This window comes from Dipodomys spectabilis, unplaced genomic scaffold (genome assembly GCF_019054845.1).
Source record: "Dipodomys spectabilis isolate Male_0828 unplaced genomic scaffold, ASM1905484v1 ptg000307l, whole genome shotgun sequence".
NCBI lineage: Eukaryota > Metazoa > Chordata > Mammalia > Rodentia > Heteromyidae > Dipodomys > Dipodomys spectabilis.
The window spans coordinates 1,590,203-1,614,301 of record NW_024870984.1 but is presented as its reverse complement, the minus strand read 5'-3'; positions in this window follow the sequence as shown (position 1 = coordinate 1,614,301).

Below are 24,099 nucleotides of genomic sequence, written 5' to 3'. Positions count from 1 at the left end.
TAGTGAGGAATCGAATCCAGGGCTTTGTATGTGCTAGCCATCACTATATAGCACTGAGCCACAGGAGTGACATTTATAAACAGATAAATATGTAGATTGGCATATATATGTGTCTACATATATATGTAGATGCATAAATATATGTATATGTATAAAACAAAAGAAAGATGACTGTATATTATGAAATTACATAAATTATATTACTGCCAATTATTGAAAAATTATTCCTTCGACTTTTAAGTATCATGGTTGAATACATAATAAAGTATTAATTGAAAATTAGTCAATGTACTATATGTATATAGTCACTGTGTATAATTTTATACTATATTCATACACTAACTACTAACTTAATTGTTACTTTTATAACATTTATATGGATGTATATTGGAATGCGTTTCTTAGAATCTCCTGCCAATCATTAGTGGCAGTCCCAGGATTTGACCTCCAGGCTTAAGTTGAGGTTTCAGCTATGGCTACCATAATAGCCAGCAAAACATCAGCATGTAAGGTCATGTACACTTTCTGGGCCTTGTCAATTAGACCCAGGATGGTCACAATGCAAAGTGAAAAAATGTAAAACCACCTTCTGGAACTTCTCCTTTTTATCCTTCTCCTTTTTATTTTTATTTTTTGCTAACCCCGAGATTTGAACTTGGGTCCTAGGATCCCAAGCTCAGCTGTGGCAGAGATGCCAAGACCTGAGTTCAAGCCCCATGTTTGGCCAAAAAACATAATAAAATAAAGCCCTGGCTTGGATTTTTTTTTGGAATTTTTTGGAATTTTTCTGGCTGGCATGGGATTTGAACTCAGGGTCTGGGTAACTCTGTGGCATTGTGGGTGAAGGGGAAGCTCTCGGTCCTTGAAGACAAGAAATTCAGACCAGATCCCAGGGCCTGAATTGAAGCCCCAGCACTGGAAAAAATGATATTCATATATGATCACTGTTTACATACATGGGTTTAGTAAGTATGACATTTATTACCCTTATTTATTTATTATTATTACACATATAACATTTCATTTATTATATCCTATCACACAGGATATATTTGCATATGGATTATACATCATACTGAGACCCAGGAATTTTTTTCAAGAAAAAAATGTGTCGAAAGTGGTTTCTTACTCCATGAATAAATTTTTGGCGATGCTGGGATTTCAACTCACAGCCTACAATGGCCAATCCATAAATGGGGTCAAAGTCTTAGCACACCAACCTCTGGCAAACTGAGCTGCCAGGAAGTTCTAAGGACCTGTGATCAAGCCACAGTAGTGCCCTATATATATATATATTGATAGATGTGTAGAAAGCTATATATATATCCACACACACACACACACACACACACATATATATATATATATATATATATACAGAGAGAGAGAATGTGAGGATATCATTAAATTATATAAATACACTTACCAATTATTAGTTATTAAATTATGTCTCCATTTAATGAAGTATCATGACTGAATTCTTATAAAAATTTTAATAAAAATTAGTCAATATCCTTCCATTAGGGGAATCATACGATGGTGCTAGAATGGAAGCTATAAATCCAATAATTTTTGTGTGGCATTCTAAAATAGAATCATGAATTAACTGCAAAATTAATTATTATTTTGATAGCATTCCATTAGCATTCACATAAATAGGAACTACTCTGTCAGGATCTCTCTCCATTTGTGGGTGGTAGTCCTGGCATTCGAACTCCAACGCTAGGTAGTTTACCTCCAATGAAAACCATTGGAATAATACTGTGAAGATTTCAGATTGTCACGTTGAAAAAAAGAACAACAAGAAGAAAAGAAAGCCAGGTGTCAGTGGTTCCTGCCTGTAATACTAGCTCCTCAGGAGGCTGAGATGTATAGAATGCCAATTTAAATTCAGCTTATTTCTAAGAGATCCCGGGAAAATATCCCCATGTGTTGGAGCTGTGGCTAAAGGGCAGAGGACTACCCTTGAGCAAGTGGAGATCAGGGATATGGCCTAGGCTCATATTTCAACCTCAGACCTGCCAAAGAAAAAAAAGAAGGCAATAACTCCATGTCTCTGAGTATGTATGGATGATCTATGGATGTCACAAAGGATTTACAATATAATCAATGTGACATCACATTGTCATTATGACATCAGCTCATTGTGACATCACAAATATGTAATGACATCATACCAGAATGATATCACATTGTCATTGTGACATCATATATACATTATGAATGCCTATTATTCGATTTCGTTATATTTTAAATGTGGCATGTGGGTTCATATCAAAAACATTTTGACTTCATAATCATTGTGACATCATAATTTCTTTGTGATGTAACATTGCCATTGTGATATCTCTAAACATCTGTAACAACTCAAACATGACCTCTCCTCATGTTTTGTGACATGTTGCCACTGTGTTATGTTAGGCTCATTGAGAGCTCAATCTCTTTTTGACATATTATTTCAGGTGTGATATGAAATATTAGCACTATGCTGTGACATCATGAAAATTGTGACATCACACTACTAGATTTAATTACCATTGTGTCACATTGTCACATCACAAATCTACTCTGACTTCATCACATTTGTGCCAGCAAATGCTTTGGAATCGTCACAAGTCCATTCTAAATTTATATACTCATTGTGAGTTAATGAACATTGAGGTCTGGACTGCCATTGTCACATCACCAATCTACTGCGACATCACAAAACTATTTTGAACTCATCTCTATTATGGCATCACCAACTAATTGTGATATAACAACACTATTATGACATTATAATTTGACATCATATTGCAATTGTGATATTACATACTTTCACAAACCTATTATGATCTCATTACATCTTAGAAAATTCATGGCCTTTGGGATATCAAGCCCCTTCTGTGAATTGTATCATAGTGAATTTCTAGCAATTGAAATATGAAATAAGATGTCACATTACAAACTAGTTTGGACATCATTAACTCATTTTTATATCAATAATTATATCATTTTTATATCATTAACACTTTGACAACCGAAACATGTTAGCAACTTTAGCACTTTTAACAAAAAACGGCCTTTGCATCATTATACTTCATTTGTGTATGATGAGACTTCACTCTCATATCCTCATCATAAATTAATGGCAATTAAATTCTGACATGCCATTGTGACATCATAAACCCTCCGTGACATCATTACCAGTGTGAAATCCGACTGTTGTTATGACACCATCAGCTCATTGTGACATCACCAAGCTATAGTAACATCATAGCATTATGACATCACATTGCCATTTTGCTGTCATAGACACATTGTAAATGTATATCCTGTGATTTCATTCTTTTTCAAATGTGGCATTATTAGTTGATATCAGAAACACATTGTTACCTCATAACCATTGTAACATTACAAACTCTGTGTCACGTCATAACCAGTGTGACATCACAATGTTGTTATAACACCTTTAGCTTATGACATTATAGCACTTGCCATTATGTCATTGTGACATCATAGTCACATTATGAATGCCTAATCATTGTATTTGAAATGTGGCATGTGGGTTGATATCAGAAACTCATTGTGATGTCATAAACATTGTCACATCAAAATCCCTTTGTGACATCAATTTGGCAATGTGACATCACAATGGCAATGTAATGCTACTAAGACATAGTGATATCACAATGGTCATGAACTCACAATGGGTTTCTGATATCAACCGACATGCCACATTAAAAATAGAATGAAAAACTTAATAGGCAAGCACAACCTGTGTATGACATCAGAATGACAATGTGATGTTACAATGCTATGATGTCATTGTAGTTTTAGATGTCAAAATGAGCTGATGGTGTCATAATGGCAACATGATGTCACAATTATGATGAAGTCAGAAAGGATTTGTTAAGTTTCAATGGTATGTCTGGTTGTCATTAGTTCCCCATAAGTATATGGATACAAAAAAGGTTCTGTGAGGTCACAGAGGCCATGTATGTTTTAAAGGTGGTAAGAGGTCTTAATTGGAATGGCACAATGTGATTCATAATGTCAAAATGGAAATGACATGTGCCATTGTGTTTTTGATGTCACCGTGGTGGTGACGAGATCACTACGGTTTTGTGATGTCACAGTTTGTTTGTAATATCAGAATGATATATCCAATTTCAATTACTTAGAATTCAATATGAGGATACCAGGAGATAGAAGAAGCTTCATAGTATGAGGTCATATTATGAGAAAACCCAATGGGACAGTGATTTCACAAACAAAATATGATGTCTCAACATCTTATTATAATAATGTTTTGATGTCACAATTGGTGACGCCATACTGATGAGGTGGTCGTAATAGATTGGAGATGTCCCAAGGGGTTCATGATGTCACAAAGGCATATGGGATCTCAGTTGTCATTAACTCACCATGAGTATATGAGTTTGGGAAGGGATTCTGATGTCACTAATGTATATGTAGTCAAAAAGGTGAAGAACTAAAAGATCTGAGATGTCACAAAGTGACACAAAGGTTATGATGTCCAGCAGTGTGATATCAATATGTTACACTGGATTTTAGATATCTCATGTCATATCTGAAATATGAGGTCAAACACAGATTTTTCTACTCACAAAAAAAGGGCCTAAGATATCACAATAGCATGTCACAAAAGTTATGAGGACAGAAGAGGTATTTGATGGCACAGTGAGTTAGTGATATAACAAAGGCAATGTGCTGTGACAAAGAGATTTTGATGTCACAAAGGTTATGAGTTCACAGTGATTTCTTGATATCAACCCACATGGCACATTTGAAATAGAACAAAATCAAAGAATAGGCATTCACAATGGGTCTATGACATCAAAATGACAAAGTGATGTCAAGACAGCAATGTTCGATAGGATATGAACTCATTACCTTGCGCATATAACTGTAATCCCTCTGTACACTATACTTATAATAAAAGACACAGAATTTTAAAAAGGAGAAAAATGGTATGGTGTCATTTGGGTTTGGTGATGTCACAATGAGATGATGGTGTTATGATGACAATGTGATTTCACAGTCATAATTATTGCAGAAAGTATTTGTGATGATACAATAGTATGTGTGATCACAATTTTCATTAGTTCACTATGAGGATATGGCTACACAAAGGTCTGTGATGCCACAGAGGTTATGTGTTTCTTTAAAGGTGATAAGAGCTCACATAGCTTTGTGATGTCACAATGTGATTGTTAAAGCACAACAGCAATGTGATGTCACAATGGGGTTGGGATGTCACAGTGGTGATGAGGTCAAAATGAGTTTGTGTTGTCAATATGAGTTTGTAATATCACCATGACATGTCCAATTTTAATTTCTACTAGTTCACAATGAGGTTACAGTTTCAAAGAAAGAATCTTAAGCTCCAAAGACCATGAGTTTTTAGTCATAACTTGTATGATATGCAAATATTAGGATATTTTAGTCCTTCAGTACGCTTAGAATCTGTTTTCAAACTCATAATAATTCAAGTATGACATATGATATCTATCTTAAATTGACTTACATAATGACCATTGTGACATCATATTGATAGACATCAAGACCAAGACCATGGTGTCACATTGTGAACTCACAAATCTGTTAGGACTTCATCACATTTGTGCCAACACATGACATTGGAGACAACACAGTCCCTTTGTGAACTCATATCTTCATTGTGAATTAATGACATTTGAGATCCAGATACCATTGTGATATTTCCAACCAGTTGTGACACAAACAAGACCACACTAAAGCTACCAGCACGACTATGCTTATTGCATCATTATTTACCATATCTAAGATACAGAACCAACCCAGATGCCCCTCAGTAGATGAATTGATCAGGAAAATGTGGAATTCTATGCCTTCATCAGAAAGAATGACATTGACATTGTCCCATTTGTTAGGACATAGAAAGGCTTGGAAAAATTTATATTAAGTGAAGTAAGCCAGGCCCAAAGAAACATAGGTCCCATGGTTTCCCTTATTTGCAATAACGAGTATATGTCTGAGTCAAGCAGAAAAGGTCAGATAAGTTGATGTTACTGGAATGAACCCTAAGATAAGTATTCAAATTTTTTTTCCTTTCATGAAATTTTTTCTATCATATTTATAAGATGATTTCTATGTTGCTTTGTATGTCCCTCCCCCACAGTATAACCCATACTTTCACTGTATTTGATGTGGGTATAGTTTGTGGAGGGGAAGGGAAAAAAAAACAAATCCTTTAACTAGGGATAAAGGAGGACCCATTGCAACAATGAGATGTACAAGTCATTTTGTCGAAAAAGAAACTTAAAAACTTTGGTGGGGGGTTGGAGGAGGATTGGGTGGGGAGAGGGGAGGAGAATGGGAAGAGTTGGGAAGGGGAAACAACCAGGAGACAATAATGCTTGATAAGAAATGTACTCGTTATCTTGCCCATGTAATTTTAACTTCTCTGTACGGTATTCTCACAATAAAAAAAAAAAAAAAAAAAAAAAAAAAACAAGACATCACAAACCCCCTCCCAAAAAAATTGTGACAGCACAAACTTATTATAGTAGAAACACATTGTGATCTAATAGCCATTGTGGTAGCACAATCTCTTTGTGACCCCACATTTCCATAGTGACATCACTAACCCACTGTGAAATTCCAATCCTCTCATACCCAATCCAGGTATGAAATGTGATACCCAAATACAGTGTGACATTTAGATCATAGTGACATCACACTGAAAGATGTTAAGAGCATTTTGTCACATTCTGACAACACACACCTGTTAGGACTTCATCACTTTTGTGACAACGCATGTCTTTGGAGATACCAGAGTCCCTTTATGAGCTCATATACATATTGTGAGTTAATGACAATTGAGATCACATGTGTCATTTTGATATCACCAACCCATTTTGACATCACACACCTCTTGTAAACATCACTAGTGTGGCATCACCAATTGTGGTATCAAAACCTTATGAAGTTATCATATTGCAACATCACATTGCCATTATTATATCCCTGTTCCATTGTGTTTTCTAAAACCTAGTATGTCTTCATAGTATTTTAGAAAATTCATGGCCTTTTATACTTCAGTCTTCTGTGAACTCATATCCTCATTGTATAATAGTAGCAACTGAAATTGGACATGTGATTATAAGATGTGTCTTCACAAAACTATTTGATTTCATTACCAATTTGACATCCAAACCCATTGAGAACTTTCATTGCCATTTGACATCACTATCACATTTTGACATCCCAAACCTATTAGGACCTCTTAGCACCTTTGAAGAAAACATGGCCTTTGTGACATCACAGTCCCCTTGTGTAACTATACCCTCATTATGAACTTCCAATTGGTATCAGACATGCCATTGTAATATCACGAACCCTTTGTGGCATCACCAGTGTGACATAACATTTTCATTATGACAGTGTCAACTACTTTTGACATCACAAAAGTACAATGACAAGATAGCATTATGAGATCACATTGTCATTGTGATGTTACAGATAGATGTGAATGCCTTTTTTTAATTTTTTTTTTTTCCGATTGTGGGGTTTGAACTCTGTGCTTGGTTGCTGTCATTGCTCTTCTGCTCTAGGTGAGCACTCTATCGCTTGAGCCACAGCACCACTTCTGGTTTTCTAGTCTTTTTTTTTTTTTTTTAAATTTTATTTTATTTTATTTGAGAACATACTGTACAGAGGGGTTACAATTACATGGGCAGGATAATGCATACATTTCTTACCAAACATTGCAGCCTCCTCCTTTGTTTTCTAGTCATTTTATTGGAGGTGAGTCTCATGAACTTTCCTGCCTGAGCTGGCTTTGAACTATTATCCTCAGATCTCAGCTTCCTGAGTAGCTAGGATTACAGGTGTGAGCCACCAGTGCAAGGCTATTTCATTCTATTTCAAATTTGACTTGTGTGTTGATATCAGAAACATAATGTGACCTCATAACCATTGTAACATCATAAATCAGCATTGACATCAAATTGTCATTATGACACCATCAGCTCATTGTGACATCACCAAACGACAATGGCATCATAGCAATATAAATCACAGTGACATTGTTACATCAGAGACATAACAGCATAAAGGACTATTGTATGAATTCATTCTATTTCAGAAACCCATTTTGATAATATAACCATTGTGATATCACAATACATTGTGACATCACATTGCCATTGTGATATCATTATCCTGCTGTGCCATAACAAACCAGTCCTGTCCTTATAAGTTTTGTGCCATGCTGCCCTCATTATATATTAGGCCCTTTGTGAGCTCATAATCTGCTTTCAATCTCATATTTCTGGTATGACATATGATATCAGAAATCCCCTGTGACATCATATTGCCAGATTTCATGAATAGTGTGTCACATTGTGACATCACAAAACAGTTAGCGAGTTCCGGGAAGATGGCTGAGGAGAAGCTGGAATCTGAACAAGCTCTTGCATAGAAAACAGTTTCAGAGTTCCAGTGAACAGTCTCAAGCCAGAGAATCACACCAAGTGTGCCATCACAGGACAGAGAGTTAGTCAAGAGAGGGGAAGCCAAGCAGACACATCTGAGCACCTGCCAGCAGTTGCTGCGGAGGCGGCAGGGTCGCGGCAGCGACCACCGCCGCAGGGGCACACCTGAGACACAGTCCGGGACGAAGGAGCCAAATGCAGCGGACGAGCGGATTCTACTCAACACCAGCAAGAACAGACAAGGAGCGGACAACTTCATCCTGCACTTTGCAGACCAGAGACGACCCAGGATCCAAGACTCGGCGTGAGTAGAAGCCCGACTTCCTCACTCCTTCTCAGGGAGCAGAGGAGGGAAGGCCACCCTTCCCCCACCCCAGCACCGGTGATCTCCATCTTGGATACCGACAAACCTCGGAGGAGCGGCTAGCTCCAGCTCAGGCCTTGGAATAAAACGAGTCATTTAGCAGGTCACAAGAACTTAACGGCGAAGTGACCTCACAGACTCAGTTCCATCCAGGGAAAAGTCACCCAGCTCAGGCGCCAGCCATTGGAGTGGCTCTCCTCACTGGGTAACCAGAGCCAGAGGCTGCCCCTCCCTCTAGCAGCCACCACAATCAATTGAAAAACAGAAACCCTGAGAATGGCTCCAGGCTGGGTGCTGTGAGTTTTTTTCACAAAATAGCCCCAGGGAAAAGCTACTGTTTGTTGAATGGCCTCAACTCTACTCAGAACCTAGCCTCATCACTGCATCCCGCTCTTTTGTGATTCTCAAAGCAGATCACCTCCCAGTAAACTAACCTGGGAGGGGGATCTCAAAATCTTGGGTAAAGCAGAGCATTTTTCTGCCTGTTCCAACAAACTGACTTAAGAAACCAATCAAGCCACAGGACCTCAAGCTGACCAGAGACTCCAACCAGACTCTGGTTACAGACAAAAGGGAGATACAGGACTCTTCCCACCCCTCCCCCCCAAAAAAAATCAAAGAACTTTTTTTTTCTTCTTCATCTTTTATTTTTTTCTTTTTTTTGTTTTGTTTTTTTTTTCGTTTTTTGTTACCTTATATATATAAAAAAAATTTTTGCTTTTCTAAAACTTTTATTAATCTTTAATTTTTGCCTCTTCTGAAAAAATAATTGTTTTCCATTAACTTTTTTTTTCTCCTCTTATAATTTTTATTTTAGGAATACGTGAATGTGTGTTTTCCTTTCTTTTCTTGTCTTCTTTCTCTTTTTCTTTCATTCTTAATTATCTTTTTGTTTTTTGTCTAGCTCTACTGAACTTCTGATCTTTTCTTCTCACATTCCTATCCTTTCCATCTTTTCCTCTTTGTTCTTCTTTATGTGACTTAACTATTGTGCTGCACATCCTCAGATAAACCCATAGTTAACCAGTAGACCCTATCCCCCATTGTGTACACACTTAATCCACAAACTCATTACTCAATTCAAAACCTGTGAGACTTAAATTCATTAGTAGCAGTACTACCTCTTTATACCTATAAAATATTTTAAGAATTTTTTTTAAAGTTTTTCACATCTCCTCTATGTCCCTCCCTTTCTCTCAACATATTCATATTCCTCTATAAATAGATGGTCTTTTAATCTCTAAAATAACATTCATTTTTACGTTTCTATTTTTTTTCTGGTCTCTTTTCATTCCCCTTTCCCTTTCTTCTTTTTCTCTCTCTCTCTACTTGCATCCTACCCAACCTATTTCCTGCATTGGGATTAGGACATAGTTAACTCTCCCTGTGCCTCCCCACACAAATCTATTCCTATTTTTTACCAACATCTCTCCCTAACCCTAATAATATCTGGTTTTCCAAATTCTTCTCTGCGGTTCGAAGCCCTTTAACATATAGTTGTTTGATGTCGAATAGATGTATCTGTTGAACTAGATTGTATCTGTAGACTATTGACTGTACAAATGCAAACTTTGGTTGATGGTTGCCTTAAGATAGTGTTCTAGCACAAAACTGGTGCTATCTTCATCTCAAATGGGCAGAGTAAGCCGGAAAAACACAAGAAAAATGGCAAATTCGGGTATCTCAATTCCCAATCTTGATAATCAGGGGTTAGAACAGATAATGAATAATCCAGAGAGAGTTTCCAAACAGCTCTACAAACACTGGTGGCAAACATGATAAATGAAAAGTTTGACAATGTACAAAGGACTCTGTATGAGCGTGACTGGGAGAGAGAGGAGGCATCCCAGAAGTTTATACAGGAATATCATAAGCGTGAGGAAGCTACTCAAAAACTGTTACAGGATTTGCGTGAACAACTTGAGAATACTCAAAGAGAAAAGGAGGAATGGCGTGAGCAGGCTGCGAACACTCAAAGAGATCTGCAGGAATCCCACGAACGGGAGGAAGCTAATCAAAGAGTAATACAGGAATTGAGAGACCAGGTAGAGAACACACAAAGATCACTAAAGGCATTCATGGAATCCATTAACAAAGAGCTGAAGGAAGTCCGGGAGACCACAAAAGGAATGCTGAATGGAACTCAACAGAAGGAATGGGAGCCCAAAGAAACCATAACCAATCAACTAAGTGATTTGAGGACAAACACTGAACACCAAATTAAGGAAGTAAAGAAATTCATACAAGACCTGAAACAGAGCTTCACCAAAGAACTTGAAGCCATCAAAGCTGACCAACTAGAAGGAAAAGAGATAAAAAACAAAGTAGAGAGTCTTGAGAGCAGGTTAGACCATGCAGAAGATCGAATCTCAGGGATTGAAGACAGCCTAGATATTATAGAGAAAGAACATACAACCATCCAAGACAAGTCCAAGAAATATGATAGATCTATCCAACACTTGGAAAACACCATCAGAAGGTGTAATCTAAGGATAATGGGTGTAGAGGAGCACCTAGAAACAGAAGTTAATGGTCTAGGAAATTTGTTTAACAGGATCCTAGCAGAGAACTTCCCAAACATGCAAAAAGATAGGCCTGTCCAGATACAAGAAGCTTTAGAACCCCAAATAGACCAGACCAGAATAGGACATCCCACCGCCACATTATAATCCACACAGGATCAACTCAGAACAAGGAAAAGATCCTTAAAGCTGTCAGAAAGAAAAGGGTAATCACTTATAAAGGGAAACCAATTAGAATCACCTCAGATTTCTCAGCAGAGACAATCAAAGCAAGAAGAGCCTGGAATGATGTATGCCATGCCCTAAAAACAAACATCTATCAACCAAGAATACTGTACCCAGCTACACTCTCCTTCATAACTGAAGGCCAAATAAAAACCTTCCATAGCAAAGAAAAATTGAAACAATACATCTCCACCAAACCAACCCTACAAAAGATTCTTAAAGATGTCCTACACATAGAAAACCAACAAGACCGCAATAAAGGCCAAGAAACTGCACATAAACTGAGAATCCAAGAACCATAGGAAGAACCCAGTTTTCGCAGCCCCCAAGAAGGTAGATAACATGGCAGGAACTCCCAAATACCTCTCAGTCCTATCTCTTAATGTTAACGGACTGAACTCACCAATTAAGCGACATAGACTGTCTAGTTGGATTAAAAAACAAGACCCTTCTATCTGCTGCCTGCAGGAGTCACATCTTGCCCTTAAAAACAAACACATTTTCAATGTTGAAGGCTGGAACAAAATCTACCAAGCAAACGGACCGCATAAACAGGCAGGAGTTGCAATCCTAATATCAGATAAAATAGACTTCAAATTAAAATTCGTGAAAAGAGATAAAGAAGGTCGCTACATACTAATTATAGGATCTCTCCTTCAGGAGGATATTACAATTCTAAATATCTATTCACCAAACAATGGAGCACCCAAATTTATCAAAGAAACACTACTTTCCCTCAAATCCCATATAGATCCAAAGACATTAATTGTTGGGGATTTTAACACACCACTCTCCCCACTAGATAGATCAACTCGGCAAAAACTCAACAGAGAAACCGCAGATCTAAACAGCTGCATAGATCAACTAGACTTAACAGACATTTACCGAACATTTCACCCAGCAGCATCAGAATACACGTTTTTCTCAGCAGCACATGGAACGTTTTCTAAAATAGACCACATTTTAGGCCACAAAGCAAACTTGTCTAAATTCAGAAACATTGAAGTTATACCTTGCATTCTCTCTGACCACAAGGGAATAAAATTAGAACTCAAAACCAAAAGCCACCAAAGAAAGTCCGGTATCACATGGAGGCTGAACAACACACTGCTGAATCATGAGTGGGTCATGGAAGATATTAGAAAGGAAATTCAAATGTTCATGCTATTCAACAAAAATGAACACACAAAATACCAGCTCCTCTGGGACACAGCAAAGGCAGTACTCAGAAGCAAGTTTATAGCTCTGAGCTCCTACATCAACAAATTGAAGAGATCCGAAATTAGCAATTTAATGACACATCTAAACCTCCTTGAAAAAGAGCAGCAAGATAAACCCCAATCCTGTAGACGGAAAGAAATAATCAAAATTAAATCAGAATAAAATGAATTAGAATCCAAAAAAACTATAGAAAGAATCAACAAAACAAAAGTTGGTTCTTCGAAAAACTTAACAAAATTGACAGATCCTTAGCAAATCTTATCAGAAAAAGAAGAGAACACACCCAAATTAATAAACTCAGAGATGAGAATGGAAACATCACCACGGAAACAACCAAGATTCAGAACATTATAAGGGAATACTTCTCAAAACTTCATGCTAATAAGTTTGAGAACTTGACAGAAATGGACCTCTTCCTAGCAAATATTGACATGTCAAAACTAAACCAAGATGAGTTAAACTATCTTAACAGGCCCATATCAAGCATTGAAATAGAAACAGAAATAAGAGACCTCCCAGCTAAGAAAAGTCCAGGACCAGATGGTTTTACAGCGGAATTTTACAAGGCCTTCAAAGCAGAGCTCACACCAAATCTCCTCCAACTCTTCAATGAAATTGAAAGAGAAAGCTCACTACCGAACACATTCTATGAAGCCATCATAACCCTCATCCCAAAATCAAGCAGGGACTCATCAAAGAAAGAGAACTATAGACTCATTTCTTTGATGAACATTGATGCAAAACTTCTCAACAACATTTTGGCCAACCGACTTCAACAATTCATCCAAAAAATCATGCACCACGATCAAACAGGATATATTTCAGGGATGCAAAGCTGGTTCAATATACGCAAATCAATTAATATTATTCATCACATCAACAGGAGCAAGAATAAGAACCACATGGTTATCTCAATAGACGCAGAAAAAGCATTTGACAAGATCCAACACCCCTTCCTGATGAAGGTTTTGGAAAAATTAGGAATCCATGGAACATTCCTCAATACAATAAAGGCTGTATATGACACACCTACAGCCAGCATTATACTCAATGGTGAAAAACTAGAGCCATTTCCTCTTAACTCAGGAACAAGACAAGGATGCCCACTCTCTCCACTTCTCTTCAATCTAGTATTAGAATGCCTAGCTACAGCAATAAGACAAGATGCAGACATAAAGGGGATCCAAATAGGGAAAGAAGAAATAAAACTCTCCCTCTTTGCAGATGACATGATCTTGTATTTAAAGAATCCCATAGACTCCACTCCCAAATTACTCAAGCTGATTCAAAACTTTGGCAAAGTTGCAGGTTATAAAATTAACCCCCCAAAATCAATGTCTTTTCTGTATGCCAACAATGAGAAAAGTGTGGCTGAAATTAGGAAAGCAACTTCATTTGTAATAGACCCAAAAAAAATAAAATACCTAGGAATTAACTTAACTAAAGAAGTGAAGGACCTCTATGATGAAAACTTTAAAATCTTGAAAAAGGAAATCAACATAGAACTTAAAAAATGGCAAAACCTCCCATGCTCCTGGATTGGAAAGAGTAACATCGTGAAAATGGCAATACTTCCCAAGGCTATCTACAAATTCAACGCAATACCTATCAAAATTCCACCCTCATTCTTCAAGGAAATAGAAGAGGCAATCCAAAAATTCACATGGAACAATAAAAGACCCCAAATAACAAAAATGCTCCTCAACGGAAAGAACACTGCTGGAGGCATATCAATACCAAATTTCAAACTCTACTATAAAGCCATAGTAATCAAAACAGCTTGGTATTGGCATAAGAACAGACCTCAGGACCAATGGAATAGAATTGAAAACCCAGAAATGAACCTACAGACCTATAGCCATCTCATCTTCGATAAGGGAGCTAAAACAATAGAATGGAAGACAGACAGCCTCTTCAGTAAATGGTGCTGGCAAAACTGGTTAACTACATGTAGAAAACTAAAGCTAGATCCTTATATATCACCCTGCACCAGAATCAACTCCAAATGGATCAAAGACCTTGAACTCAAAGCAGACACTCTGAAAACATTACAGGATGGAATAGGAGAAACGCTGGGTCTCCTCGGCTAAGGCCGAAATTTTCTGAATAGAGACCCGGAAACACAACAAATCAAAGAAAGGTTGGACAAATGGGATTGTATAAGGTTGCAGAGCTTCTGCAGGGCAAATGACATAGCTAGCAAGATCAATAGAAAGCCCACGGACTGGGAGAAGATCTTTACTAGCCATACAACGGACAAGGGTCTCATATCTAAAATATACTTGGAACTCAAAAAATTAAACCACCCAACAACAAATCCTCAAAGAAACAACTGCCCAATAAGTAAGTGGGCGAAAGACTTAAAGAGAAGGTTCTCTGAAGAAGAAAGAAGGATGGCCAATAGACACATGAAGAAATGTTCAATATCCCTAGCCATAAAAGAAATGCAAATCAAAACAACATTGAGATATCACCTCACTCCAGTTAGAACAGCAAAAATCAAGAACTCTAACAACAACAGATGCTGGAGGGGATGTGGACAGAAAGGAACCTTACTTCATTGTTGGTGGGAATGTAAACTTGTTCAACCACTTTGGAATGCAGTATGGATCTTCCTCAAAAGACTCCACATACAGCTCCCCAATGACCCAGCAATCCCACTTTTGGGCATTTACCCAAATGATCACAAACAAGGCCACACAAGCTACCAGCACAACTATGTTTATTGCAGCATTATTTACCATAGCTAAGATATGGAACCAACCCAGATGCCCCTCAGTAGATGAATGGATCAAGAAGATGTGGTATATATACACAATGGAATTCTATGCCTCCATCAGAAAGAATGACATTGCCCCATTTGTTAGGAAATGGAAAGGCTTGGAAAAAATTATATTAAGTGAAGTAAGCCAGGTCCAAAGAAACATAGGTCCCATGGTTTCCCTTATTTGCAATATCTAGTATAGGTATGAGTCAAGCGGAAAAAGTCAAAGAATGTGATGTTAGGAAAACGAACCCTCAAATATGTATTTTAATGTTTTTGTTTCTTTCATGCATGTGTTTCTAACGCATTTATAATATTATTTCTTTGTTGCTTTGTATGTTCCTCCCCCACAGTGTAATCCCCACTTTCACTATATTTGATGTCAGTATAACATGTGGAGGAGACAGGGACAAACTAGTCGTTTAAGGATTCAGGTGGACCTGTTGCAACAATGAGAAGTACAACATGTCATGTCAAAACCAGCTTTACAATGTCGGTGGGGGGGGGAGGGGGGGTATGATTGGGTGGGGGGGAGGGGGGGGGCTGGGAAGGAAGGTGAAGGGTAAACTAAGGAGGAGGCTGCAATGCTTGGTAAGAAATGTATGCATTTTCCTGCCCATGTAATTTTAACCCCTCTGTACAGTATGTTCTCAAATAAAATAAAATTAAATTAAAAAAAAAAAACAGAACAGCATCACATTTGTGACAACACATGCCTTTGGAGACATTACAGTCCCTTTTTGAACTCATATTCATTGCCAATTAATGACAATTGAGATCTGCCATGCCACTCTGACATCATAAACCCATTGTGACATCACAAATTTATTGTGCTCATCATGAGAATGGCATCAACAACTAATTGTGGTATCAAATTATTATTTTGACATTATATTGTGGTATTGCCGTTGTGACATCATTGTTCCATTGTGTTTTTACAAACCTATTATGGCGACATCACATCTTAGAAAATTCATGGCCTTTGAGATTTCAAGCTTTTTCTGTGAACTCATGTATTTATGACCCCTAAGGCAATGAGACAAGCCATCGAGTCACAATTATTATAATAAAACAATTTACAATAGAAAGGTGACTGTAATTACCTTATCTTGACTGGATACCCAGGTCCAAGAGCATCCTTGACCAACAAACCTCAGAACTTCAATGGGCAGCCCCACCCTTTTTAATTGGTCTGCAAATCACCAACCAAAAAATTATGATCTCCAAATCTCCAAACCTCAATGGGCAAGGCTTTTTACTTTTCCATTCCTCCCTCCTTCACTACAGAGCTGTCCTTCTTTCCTGGTCTTTCCCTTTATCCCTTCCACCACTTCCTTCTTCTCTTCAGGCCTCTCCACTCTCCACAGGCATGCCCTACTCTGCCCCAGTGACCACTTGCCAACCTGCTCTCCATCAACTTCTTCTCTTCTCAGGTTTTTCCCTTTATTCCAGCCAGGTAGCACCTATTTTTATTTCCCCTTCCAATGCTCCAAAAATGCAAGCTATATATAGGTTTACCTCTCTTCACTCCAACGGGTCTTCTGCGCAACAGTTTTCAACCATCACTTCCCAAACTGCCCAATGCACAATCACTTCTTGACAGCTCACCATGTGAGGCTTGACACTTCACCTTTGGCGGCATTCCCCACACTCTCCCGTGGGCCAGGCCAAGAACTAACAATGATTATCAGCTCTCACAGATAATTCTGGCCCCACTGGTAATTACAGTATACTCATAGTGAATTAGAAGAAATTGAAATTGTGTATGTCATTGTTATATTACGAACTTGATAAGACATCACTAACCCATTGTGACCCTATCACCGTGGTGACATCACAAACTCATTGGGATATCATATTGCCATTGTGCCACCATGATCACATTGTGACATCCCAAACCTATTATGACCTCAGAAACTTTGAAAGAAAGCATGGCCTTTGCGAAATCACAGGCCTTTTGGTATCCATACCCTTATTTTGAGCTAATGACAATTGAGATGAGACATGCCATTTTAACATCTCAAAACCTTTATGACATCATCACCAGTGTAATATCACATTGTCATTATGACATCAGCCCATCATGACATCATAAAACAATGACATCATAGCATTATGATATCACATGGTCATTGTGATGCCACAGACACATTGGAATGCCTATTCTGTAATTTCATTCTATTTCAAATGTGGCAGGTGGGTTGATATCAGAAATACATTGTGACCACATAACCATTATGATATCACAAGACCTTGATGACACCATATTGCAATTATGATATCACTAACCCACTGTGACATCACAAACTGTCCTATTATCATACATTTTTGACATGCTTCCAGTGTGATCTCTTTGGCCTCTCTGAGTTCATAAACTGTTCAACTCATAATACTTCAGGTATGACATGTGATATCAGAAATCTACTGTGACATCATGACCATTGTGACATCACACTGCAAGATATCATGACCACTGAGTCACATTGTGACATCACAAAGCTGTTAAGACTTATGACATTTGTGCCAACATATGCCTTTGGATACATCATTAACCCTTCTGAACTTATATATTCATTGTCAATTAGAGATCTGGCATGAGATTTTGACATCACCATCTCATTGGGAAATCACAAACCTATGTGACCTCATCACCTGTATGGCATCACCAACTATTTGTGATTTCAAAACAATACTATCCCATGTAATGGTAACATCACATTACCAATCGGATTTTCACTATTGCATTTTCACCAACCAATTATTTCCTCATAATATTTTACAAAATTCATGGCCTTTCTGACTTCTAGCTCCTTATGTGAACTAGTATCTTCATTGTGATCTAGTAGAATGAAATTGGACAAGTAATGGTAATATTACAAATTCATTGTGACACCATTATCCAAGTGTGACCTTATCACCACTGTGACATCAAAAACCCATTGTGACATCACATTGCCACAGTGATATCTCGGTCACCTTGTGACATCCCAAACCTGTTTGACCACTTAGCACTTTTGAAAAAGCACATGGTACCTGTGACATCACAGTCCCTTTGGGTAAGCATATCCTCATTGTGAACAAATGACAACTGACATCAGACGTGCCATTGTAACATTACAAACACTTTGTCACATCATCTCCAGAGTGAGATCACATTGTTGTTATGATACCATCAAATCATTGTGACATCCCAAAATGACAATGACGTCATAGAATTATGACATCACATTTTCATTGTTAGGTCATAGAGACAATGTGATTGCCTATTCTGTGGTTTCATTATATCTCTAATGTGACATATAGGTTGATTTCAGAAACCCATTGTGACTACATCACCATTGTGACATTACAATCCCTTTGTGACCTCATATTGACATTGTGATATTATTAATACAATGTAACATCACAAACCTCTCTTGTCCTCATAAATTTTGTAACAAGTGTCTACCTTGACCTGGGCTGGATGCCCACAGCTAAATGCAGCTTCAACCATGAACCCTCAGACCTCCAAAGAGCAGCCCAGTCATTTGTTATCTGGTCTGCAAACAAGCAACCCCAAAAATAATGATCTCCAAGGCTCCACACTTCAAAGGACAAGGTTTTTTTCTTTCTCTTCATCCTCCTTCTCTACAGACCTGTCCTACCTTTCAGGTATTGTCATTTTTTTCTTCCACCATTCCCTTCTTTTCTTCAGGCTGCTCTACTCTTGACAGGCCTGCCCTGCCCTGTCCCGGTGGCCAGTTGCCGTCCTTCACCTCTTGGTCTCCCTCAATTTCCTCTCCTCCCAGGTTTTTACTCTCCTGCAGTCTCTTCACTTCTTTCCTTCCAGGCCTTTCCCCCTTTTCTCTCCCCTTCTGTTTCTCTGAACATGCAGCCTATGTATAGTCTGTACCCTTCCCCCACTGCAGTATGTTTCTTGCATAACAGTTTTCAATCATCTCTTCCCAAATGTCCATGCCCAATCACTTCATGGCAGCTCACCATGTGGGGCTTGACAACCTATCTCCTTCAGCAGCATGTGCTGCCCCCTTCAGCTGCATTCATCCTCCTGTCCGGTGGTCCAGACCAGGAGGCCATGATGACTATCTGTTCCCATGGATGATAGGGGCACTGCTGGTTATTAAGTGTATCATGGTGAACAAGGAGAAATTGAAATTGGAAAAATTGTGATATTACAAACTCATGATATAACTAACCCATTGTGACCTCACCAACACTGTGACATCACAAACCCATTGTGACATCACATTGCTGTTTTTGACACCAGGATCACATTGTGACATCCCAGAACTATTACGACCTCTTATAACCTTTGAAAAAAATACATAGTCTTGTGACATCACAGTTCCTTTGTGTACCCAAATCCCCACCGTGAAATATTGACAATTGAGAATCAAACATGACATTTTAACATCAAAAAGTTTGTGAGATCATCACAATTGTGATATCACATTGTAGTTTTGAAACCATTTGCTCATTCTGAAATCACAAAACTAAAATAATATGATAGATTTATAACTTCACATTGTCATTGTGACATCATAGACACATTATGAATGCCTTTTCTGTGATTTCATTGTATTTCAAATGTGGCCAGTAGGTTGATATCATAAACAAATCATGAACTCATAACCATTGTGACATCACAATCCCTTTGTACATCACATTGTCATTGTGATATCACTAACCCACCATGACATCAGAAACCTATCCTGTCATCATAAATTTTGTGACATGCTGTAATTCTTTTAAGCCTTTTTGTCCTCATGACCTGTTTTCGACCTCATCAGATTTCACATATGACATTTGCTATCATTCCCAGTGACATCATGAACATGGTGACATCACACTGCCAGATGTCATATCCATTGTGCCAAATTCTGACATCACAAACCTTTTAAGATTTCAATATATTTGTGACAACACATACTTTTGGAAAAACTACAGTCCTTTTTGAACCCAGATACTCATTGTAAGTTAAAGACAGTTGAGAAACACTATGCCATTGTGACATGCCCCACACATTGTGACATCACCATTCTTTTGTGACCTCATCACCAATGTGGCATCATCAACTAATTGTGACACCAAAATAATATTTTGACATGATGCAGTGAGTTGACATTGCCATGGTGACATCAATGTCCCATTGTGTATTCACAAACCTAATATGGCCTCATAACATTTTTAAAAATTCATGTCCATTAAGACTTCAAGCTCCTTCTGTGAACTTGTTTGCACATTGTGAAATAGCAATTGAAATTGGACATGTGTTTAAGATATTACAAAATCATCTTGACATCTAAAACCTATTGTGAACTCATCACAACTGTGTATCATGAAGCTATCATGGCCCCTAATTACCTTTGAATACACACATGACATTTGTGACATTACAATCCCTTTGTGTACCCATATCCTCATTGTGAACACATGACAATTGTATTAATATATGCCATTGTAACATCACAAACCTTTGTTACCCCATCATCAGAGTGACAAGATATATTCATTCTGACACCATTATCTCCTTGCAACATCACCAATTTACAGTGACCTCATAGCATTATGACATTATATTGTCATTGTGATGTCATGATACATTGTATATGTCTATTCTATTTCATTCTATTTCAGATGATGTGGCCTGTGGGTTGATATCAGAAAACCATTGTGATCTCATAAATACATGGCATCACAATCACTTTGGGATATCACAGTTCCATGGTGGTATCACTAACACACTGACATCACAAACTTGCCCTGTCCTCATGTCTTGTGATGTGCTGCAATTTTAATGTCTTAGGCCCTTTATGAGTTCATAATCTATTTTCAAACATAATATTTCAGTTATGATATGTGATATCAGAAATCCACTGTGACATCATGATCATTGTGACATCATACTGACAGACATCATAAATACTGTGTCACACTGTGACATCACAATCCTCCTAGGATTTCATCACATTTGTGACAACACATGCCTTTGGAGATAGCACAGTCCGTTTTGGAACTCATATTCTCCGTGATTTCATGATAAATGAGATCCTTTATGCCATTTGGATATCACCAAACAACTGTGACATCATAGACCTACTGTGACCCCTTACCTGTAGGTCATCTTCAATTAATTGTGACATCAAAACCTTTTGTGATGCCACAATGTGACAAGATGATCATTACATCTGTCAGTGTGAAGTCACAATGGTCATGATGTCACAGTGGATTTCTTGTATCTAATATCATACATGAAATATGAGGTTGAAAACAAATTATGAGGGCAAAAAGTGACCCATCCAGCAGGTCCAGTTATTTTGTTAGGCTCAAGGAGGCACCTCCTAAAAACCAATGGGGGTGAGAGAGAAACGAGACCACGCGCATAAAGAAAAACAAAATCAGTCTGAATCGCGTCAAGGTCTGCTTTATTGAGCTTGGGGTAGGGTTTTTATACCCATAGGGACAGGGGAAGGGAAAGAATGAAAAAATTTTGCAGAAGCAAGGGTGAGAAGTCCCGGGGTCAGGGATGAGTCATGCTTTTCCTTTGGCCGTTGTGCTAGTCTTTCTAAGAAATATTTATGGTTAGCCAGGCGCCGTTTGCTTAGGGCTGGAGATAAGAGAAATATTTATGGTTAGCCAAATGTTGTTTGCTTAGGGCTGGAGGAATCTTATCTTTCCATACACTTTTTTGGCTCCCAACAAAAAAAGTCTGATATCACAATGTCAGCATGTCACAAATGTTATGAGGAGAGGAGAAGTTTGTGATGTCACATTGTGCTAGTGATAACACAATGGCACTGTGATGGCACAAAGTGGTTATGATGTCAAAATGGTTATTTAGGCACAAAAATGCATTTCTGATAACAACTCTCATGCCACATATGAAATACAATGAAATCACAGAATAGGAATTCACAATGTGTCTATGATGTCAAAATCAGAATTGTTGTCATAATACGATTATGTCATTGAGTTTGGTTATGTCACAATGAGATGATGTGCTTATAATGAAAATGTGATGCCACGCTTTTGAGGATGTCACAAACACTTTTTGATGTTATAATGGCATGTCTGCTTTCAATTGTCATTAGTTAACAACAAGGATATGGGTACACAACGGGACTGATGTTGAAAAGGGCGTGTGATTTTTCAAAGGAGCTAAGAGTTCATAACAGATTTGAGATGTCACAATGACAATGTTGTCACCATGGGTTTGTGATGTCGTGGTGGTATGATGTCAAAATGTGTTTGTAATGTCACAACGAGTTTGTAATATCACAATCAAATTTCCAATTTCAATTGCTACTAGTTCACAAGGAGGATACTGTAATAATCAGCAGGGCTCCGATAATCTACAGGCTTGGATAATTAGTGTGGCCCTAACTCCTGGCCAGCTGGAGAGGATAAAGTATGCCACCAAAGAAGTGGGGCATTCTGTGGGAGGGGCTGGGGCATTAATCATCATGTGCTGAGCTGTGAAGAAGTGATTTGGCTGTGGGCAGTTTGGGATTTGAGAGTTGAAAACTGTTAGGCAGTTGGAGTGAAGAAGGGGTACAGACTTTATATAGGCTGCTGGTTCAGAGCAATAGAAGGAGAGAGAAAAAGGGAAAAGTCCTGTAAGGAAGGAAGTGGTGTGATAACAGAAGGAGAAAGACCTAGGAGGAGAAGAAGTTGAGGGAGGGCAGGAGGTAAAGGATGGCAACTGATGACCCAGTCAAAGCAGTTCATGCCTGTGGAGAGTGAAGAGACCTGAAGAGAAGAAGGAACTGGTAGAAGGGAAAAAAGAAAGACCTCGAAGGAAGTATAGTTCTGTAGTGGAGAGACAAAAGGAAGGGTAAAAAAGGCTTGCCCTTTGATGTTTGGAGTTTTGGATTTCATAATTTTGGGGGTTGGTGGTTAGGAGAACATTTATGATATTAAATGTGTCTGTATGGATTCTCCTGAACTATAGAGGTCTTAATTTTTGGAGACCCCCTATCGAGATAATCCATTTGGATGGCATCAGGCCTTGGCCTCAGGGAAAAATCCCCATAGGTGAGAGTGTCAGACCTCAATGTTGAGAGTCTACCTCTAGTGTTTGTCTCCGGAGGAGAATGGGCAAGCTTGCCAGCCTGTTTTGGGGATCCCCTCTGGAGGTCATCTGTTGCTTCCTTGGGAATCCATCTGGAGCCTCTTTGAGCGGTCATGTAGGCCTTCCTTGGGAAGCCATGTGGATCCTCATCAAGAGTACATCTGCAACTTCCTTGAGAAGCCATCTGAGACCTACCCTGGAGGTCATCTGGAGCCTTCTACCGGGGCCATCTTGGACTTTCTCCAGAGGTCATTTGGGGCTTCCTCAGGAGGTCATCTGAGACCTCTATAAAAGTAGTGATTTGGAAATAAGGGAAACCACGGACCTAAGTTTCTTTGGGCTTGGCTTACTTCACTTAATATAATTTTTTCCAAGTTTTTCCATTTCCTAACAAATGGGGCAAAGTCATTCTTTTTGATGGAGACATAGAATTCCATTGTGTATATATACCA